The sequence below is a fragment of the Pelobates fuscus genome, chromosome 13, assembly GCF_036172605.1.
Source record: "Pelobates fuscus isolate aPelFus1 chromosome 13, aPelFus1.pri, whole genome shotgun sequence".
Taxonomy (NCBI): Eukaryota; Metazoa; Chordata; class Amphibia; order Anura; family Pelobatidae; genus Pelobates; species Pelobates fuscus.
Genome location: NC_086329.1, coordinates 46866915 through 46874090, shown reverse-complemented (window position 1 = coordinate 46874090; position 7176 = coordinate 46866915). Strand labels below are relative to the sequence as shown.

General features: G+C 40.8%; 1 long non-coding RNA gene across 1 annotated transcript in view; it reads left to right on the top strand.

Moving 5' to 3' along the window:
* LOC134583431 (uncharacterized) overlaps window positions 1-7176 on the top strand; it is a 213361-nt gene that overhangs the window by 5167 nt on the left and 201018 nt on the right. The window contains exon 2 of the long non-coding RNA XR_010086315.1: window positions 1080-1135. This is a non-coding gene — a long non-coding RNA (uncharacterized LOC134583431). The remainder of the gene's footprint in view (window positions 1-1079; window positions 1136-7176) is intronic.

The window sequence follows — 7176 nt, the reverse complement described above, 5'->3', positions numbered from 1 at the left end:
TTCCCCCAGCACCTTCCCTGTGTCTTTATTCCCCCAGCACCTTCCCTGTGTCTTTATTCCCCCAGCACCTTCCCTGTGTCTTTATTCCCCCAGCACCTTCCCTGTGTCTTTATTCCCCCAGCACCTTCCCTGTGTCTTTATTCCCCCAGCACCTTCCCTGTGTCTTTATTCCCCCAGCACCTTCCCTGTGTCTTTATTCCCCCAGCACCTTCCCTGTGTCTTTATTCCCCCAGCACCTTCCCTGTGTCTTTATTCCCCCAGCACCTTCCCTGTGTCTTTATTCCCCCAGCACCTTCCCTGTGTCTTTATTCCCCCAGCACCTTCCCTGTGTCTTTATTCCCCCAGCACCTTCCCTGTGTCTTTATTCCCCCAGCACCTTCCCTGTGTCTTTATTCCCCCAGCACCTTCCCTGTGTCTTTATTCCCCCAGCACCTTCCCTGTGTCTTTATTCCCCCAGCACCTTCCCTGTGTCTTTATTCCCCCAGCACCTTCCCTGTGTCTTTATTCCCCCAGCACCTTCCCTGTGTCTTTATTCCCCCAGCACCTTCCCTGTGTCTTTATTCCCCCAGCACCTTCCCTGTGTCTTTATTCCCCCAGCACCTTCCCTGTGTCTTTATTCCCCCAGCACCTTCCCTGTGTCTTTATTCCCCCAGCACCTTCCCTGTGTCTTTATTCCCCCAGCACCTTCCCTGTGTCTTTATTCCCCCAGCACCTTCCCTGTGTCTTTATTCCCCCAGCACCTTCCCTGTGTCTTTATTCCCCCAGCACCTTCCCTGTGTCTTTATTCCCCCAGCACCTTCCCTGTGTCTTTATTCCCCCAGCACCTTCCCTGTGTCTTTATTCCCCCAGCACCTTCCCTGTGTCTTTATTCCCCCAGCACCTTCCCTGTGTCTTTATTCCCCCAGCACCTTCCCTGTGTCTTTACAGCCCCCGTCCACGCTATAATTTATTACAACATTGCCAATAGATTTTCAGAGCTACGAACACTTTCACATTACACTGTATAATAAAAGTGATGTAATTTTAGCTTACGTTTTTCTAATGTGTGTAATCATTTTTTATGTTTGTCTACAAAACAGGTGATTGAATGATGACTGGACTATGGATCTCCTCTGTTATCTAACTGGTTGTCAAGGTAGGATAATCTCCAATCAAAATAGCATGTTTAAAAAGAATCCAAAATCACGATGTAACAGAGCCATGTTATGAAGACTGCAGTCCATTTCTAATGATGTAATTTGAAATGTTGCTAGTAGTATTATAGGGTTCTTTGAGATCATTCTAGGGATGGCGTTACATTGTGTTAGGATTTTGGCAGACATAAATTAAGAGGGCTTAGGGTCAGGAGGTGCTTATGGTTAGGCGGTATCTGCTTTCAACATAATATTCTAAATTTAGCCATTCTAATGGACATTCAGGTCCTGAGGATCTTGACTATGAAAGAGGAATAATGATGCCAAATATTTACAAGTGAAATATATTAAACAAAATGTAACATGTATCATTGATCGCTAAACATGTGCCTGGAACAATACGGTTTAATTTTCTTAATTTTTTTGTGTGTAAGTATTATTTTTATTGTTTTGTTTAGTCATAAGGTAATATGTCATTGCAGGCCTCATATGTATCTCAAACAGTAAGGTATCAATGATAAACGCAGGTCTATAAACGTGTTAATAATTAGAAGGTCCAAATAATACATCAAACAACTGTACTAATATGGATTATCAGGTGGAACTAGAGATCCAGTGCAATTGAGGTAGCGGGTAATATATTGTGGTAGCGTATCCGGTACGTTTAGATTGTTTTGGAATTGCATATATGGTAAGTCCCTGAACTTGGGTATCAATATGACCGGTCTTTCCAGAGTCAAATTTCCTGTGCTTCAGCTTGTTTATTTATTTATTTTTTTTTTATGTGGAATACATTCTAGAATAAAATCACAAATTCTTTGACTTCCGTAATTTATTTATCAATATTAAACAGAAAATTATGATAACTGTAGTCCAATACTAGCTCGGGATCTAAGGGCGATCTCAAACATGTTCAAGAATGCAGACAACCTGTGTTTATATGTATTGGAAAAAAGGCTAAGCTATCTGATTTAAAAAATTATTTTCTTCTATACTATTTGGACAGTTCTAGTAGTGCATGATGCATTCTTGCCTTCTAGGCTAAAGGAAGAATGCCTGGCTTCAAACTAGCAATATGATGGATTGAACAGTAGGAAATAATCAATGGTGTACACATTAGTGTAAAATCTGAACTATACGTAATATGTCCATTATTGACTGAAATAGTAACTTCTCTGTCAAAATAATTATGCCTATATGATGATATAAACATGGTGATATATGTTCTGGATGTATGAGTTTTAAACCTGAAGGCTTCTCTCTAATTTGAAAAAAAAAATGGTTTAAACTAGAGGTTTTATGGACCATCTAACAGTTTGGTTAGCCTAGATGTCCATGCCGAGTTGAAGGAGGGATTAAAGAGGGAAAGGAATAAATCTTTGTGCATTCCCTACTGTTGCCCAATTTATTCTCCATTTGCCGTCTTTTTTTTTTTTTTTGGTGGTATGGCAGCAACTTGTCCAGCTGGCACAGCAGGAATGCTGGTACCCAGAAACATTGTTCTCTGTTGTGGGGGATAATTCAATATCCTAAATATTTTCAGTACCCCTTGGACAAACATAGCATTGATTGAGATAACTCGATAGCATCCAAATGTTGGGTTACTTGGAAACTTTTTATTTCTTTCCTTCTTTTTTTTTTTTAAGAGTAAGTTATGGCCCTGACTACTCAGTGAAACATAATGTTAAGCTATCTGAAAAATAAGCACAAATGCAAAAGGAAACTTCTCTTCCTGTTGAGATATTATAAGTTTGGGGAGTCTAGTGCTTCTTTAGAATAGAGGGACTGGCTGGATTTTGTAGAGTTGGGCTTCTTGTCTTCACCTGCAACAATGTCCTAGCACATGTTGAGCCTGTTTAAAGGGATACTATGGTGGAATACAAAGTTTTACTTACCTGATCCCAACGCTGATTTTCCTCCCCACTGTGTCAGCGTTCCACCTCCTCCGACGAGTGGGCAAATGCACATGCACGCCGAATTCCGCAAACGCATAATGTCTTCCCTATAAGAAAACATTGAAGCAATGCATTCCTGTAAGGATTCAACTGACACTGGATGTCCTTATGCAGAGTGCAAGGACGTTCAGTGTCAGATGACCTAAAGTCCAGTAAGATCTCGGAAGCGCCTCTAGTTGCGGTTTGGTAGACATCCTCTTGAGCAGAGCTGCCCAATGGGTAGCTCCCCAGATGTTCTATTACTATAACTCTCAAAATTCTTTGCATACTTTTACTCTGAAAATTATTCTGTACTCTCAACAAAGAATATTTTCTTTCCACACATATACTGATGTGCATGAGGTGAATTTCTGCAGCTGAGAAATGGTTAACAAAGGTTAAGCTGAGGCAGGCCTTGCTTGTGAACAAGGGCCACCATTTTGTATAGATGTACGTGATATTTTAAGTATTGTTTTTCTTGTACAAAAACGGTGGGCAACACACGTTCTGTTGTAGCTATGTCTTTACATCCAATATCTAAAAATACTTGTTTTACTTCCTCACGGTGCCTTGAGGGATATCGGCTATCAGAGGTGTACCTAGGGTCTCTGGCGCCCTTGGCTAGGAGCTGTATCGCCCCCTCCACGTGCCCCATTTTATAGGTGCTGTTCCACGTAGCATGAATCTTATAGAAGTGCCCCACCATGTAAATGAAAGCTAAAGAAACAGATCTAGCATTTTATTTTGTTTACTAATCCTCCCTGTTCCATAAAAAAATGAATAAAAAGGAATTCAAAGTTCCTGAGGTTTTTTTAGGGATCGATTCCAACCAGTCATCAAAAGCCTTCCCCTCTATTGAAATCAGTGCAAGGAGAACTCCTACAAACCCTCTTCATCTGCTAGTGCACATGGAATAGCAAAGCTCCATATACAATGCTTTCCCAATAATTCCAATGGAAATCTGTGTTTTTAACCTCAGAAGGCCTCAATGCATAGTGTGGAAATGCTGACCCAAGAAGCACCTCTAGTGACTGCCACTAGAGGTGTCCATATGAATTAATGTAAATGTGACTGCTTTTTCACAGCAACTACATTAAGTTGTAGTTGTTCTGGTGACTATAGTGTCCCTTTAAAGGCATTTTTATTTTTTATGCATGAAAAGGGTCACTTACTGCATGGAAGAATGCAAAAGGCATTTTACTTTTTTGTTATCAATAAAGTTAGTATATCAAAAAATATAAACAGGAAGATGAATAATAATCACTACCCATGAAAAAGTACTCAATATGCCTTCTGACTGGCAAATTATCCCCTGCTGCTGCGGACAGAAATGTTAAATGTGTGGCAATAGCTGGATTACCTTTTGTTTGGCTGACAAAGCTGTGTCTTCTACAGTCCCTAAAGCAGGTACAGAAGGTACCAGTGTAGAGGGTGCAAGTCCCTCAATCTCCCCCATTCCGTCCCTGGTCATGAATCTCATCTTCCCTGCAAAAGTGCCGCCTGGGGCCAGATTTGTCTTTAATGTTGATTGGACCCTGAGCAAGCATTTGCTTGGGCCACCTGGTCCCCGCCCTCCCACCGCGATGTCCGGCGGACCACATGAAACAAACATTACAGGCTTAAGAAGCAGCTGCTTTTGACCCCCCCCCCCCCCCCCCCGATATGGCTGGACTCAAGGCAGCTGCCCCTTTTGACCAGTCTAAGACGGCCCAGGCCCCCTCAGACAGTACCAATGCATGGGCCAGCCCTGCTGACAACGGTTTGTGTGCCCTCTTCGGCAGCAGACCGTTCCGCCATCAACTCTCAGTAATGTGCAGTGTGTATGACTTTATTAACAGAGCTCCACAGCAATAAGACTTACAGTAATGTGCATAGTAGATTAATTTATCAGCGCTCAACAGTAATGTCTGGTGGGTGGGAGTATATTACTGGCCTCATTGCATTAAAACTCACACCATGTTACACAAAGCTCAGTTACTGCAGCAATACAAATTATAGTAATGTGCACAATGATTCTATCACAATTCACAGATCCAATAAATAACTTATTTAAAGGAAAATGTGCTTTTACATCAGGTGGAATACCTAACAAATAAACAAAACTCCACAAAATGTCAATGCTTTACGTTAACTGTATGACCATGTATGGCCATATGTAAGTTTTTATGGATTGATTTTACCCATTTTGACTGTAAGGCTATGTGTGTGTTGTGTGGGAGTTGTGTGGTTCCTGAGTAATATGTATGTGGGTGTATGGTGGCTGATGTGAGATATTTGTGAGGTGGGTTTGTATGTTGCAACTCTCCATTTCATTTTACATTTCTGAAATAAATTTAAAAATTATTTATTTTTTTTGCTCCCCTCCTGCTTACCTTTTTTTTTGCAAGAAGGGAGCTAGGATCACTGGTGGTCCAGCAAAAATTCTAAATCTTAGGTTGTCCAGGGGTTTCTTAATTCCTGGTGGTCCAGTGGGGTATATAATTTATTTACCTTCCATTCATAGCTCTCAACCCCCTAACTCTTCCATGCATAGTTTCTACATCCCGTTCCATTCATAGCTCCCCCTTTAAATCATATATTTCACCCCTTTACATTCTCACCCTCCCATTTATAGTTCTCACCTTCCCCTCCTCCCCCCCCCCCCCCTTCCATTCATAATTATCTCCTCATCCTAGCCTTTACATTCATACCCCCTCCCTGCTCTGGCAGACAGTTGCTTTTTTTCAGAGTCGGCGCCTGAGGTGATGATAGCACTGGCTCTGCTCTGCCCTTACACAGTGTTGCCCCCCCCCCCCCTGCCGATTTACCTGACATAGCAGGGGAGGACCCCACTGTACGCCCCTGGCAGATATACCTCACTGATGATCCCCAACAAGGTTGAAACGATTGTCTGGGATTGCTGTATCTCTCGTGCAGAGAGAGCCAGCCTGCATTTTGGATCTGTTCTGCCCTTTTGGGTGGGATCAGTCTGATGTGTAAATGGCATGGTTATTTTTGTAATGACACAAGATGAGCTAAAACCAGCTTGAGATCTTAGCGAGGATCCTCGGGCAGTACTCTCTTGCAACTTGTTTTTTACTTTTTTATCCTAGCCCAAGTCTAGAAGTCCTATAGTACCTCATGAAAAAAGGGGTTTAAGAGAATGGATGAATGAATGAATAAAACATTAGTAAGACACTGCCTTCCAAAAATGTACCAAGCAGTGGTGCCTTACATTTTCTCACTATATCTCCCCATTCATTCTGTCTGATTTTTAACTTAATTTTCTTCATTTTATGGATTGTGAAAACACTCACATTCAGCTATATACACAAATCTATTTCTGTTTAAATGTAATTCTTTTTGAAAAAAAAAGAATATTAAACCTATAAATGGTAATAATTTTACCTTCATTTTACGCAAACTGTTTGAGAATAATATTGTATTTGACCTTTAATTTCACTTCAAACTCCTAGATTCCAATCATTAAATACATTGCATTTTCTCACTTTCACAGGTTTGCATAGTATTTAAAACCACAAAAATATGGTTTCAGCTAACCTTTCTTTTAAAGAAACAAATTTAGACAAATTTAAAACCACTTAAATGTTCAATAACTGGAACCTTAACCACGTGGCTCACAATAAGATAACTTTCATGGTAAATTGAAAATTTTATTAGTTCCGAACATTGTATATAATGCGAAAAATTACACACAAAGCATCATTCATAAATGTGCAACTGACAAGGTTCCACTTTTTTTTTTTATATCTGACACTGGTTTACAATTGTCCCCTTGAATATCTTTGCTTTGATGAAGCCTGCTTTCCTTTTCTATTTGTTATCTGACTTTGTACCCTCTTTCATCATCTACCTTATCCCTTGTTTCTTCATGTCCCCTTCACCCTGTCCTCTTTTCCTAATTTGATGTCCCCTTCACCCTGTTATATATTCCTTAGCGTGGTTTTATGTCCACGTCACCCTGTCCTCTCTTCCTTATTTTATGTCCCCTTCACCCTGTACTCTCTTCCTTATTTTATGTCCCCTTCACTCTTTCCTCTATTCCTTATTTTATGTCCCCTTCACTATTTCCTCTTTTCCTTATTTTATGTCCCCTCCACCCTGTCCTC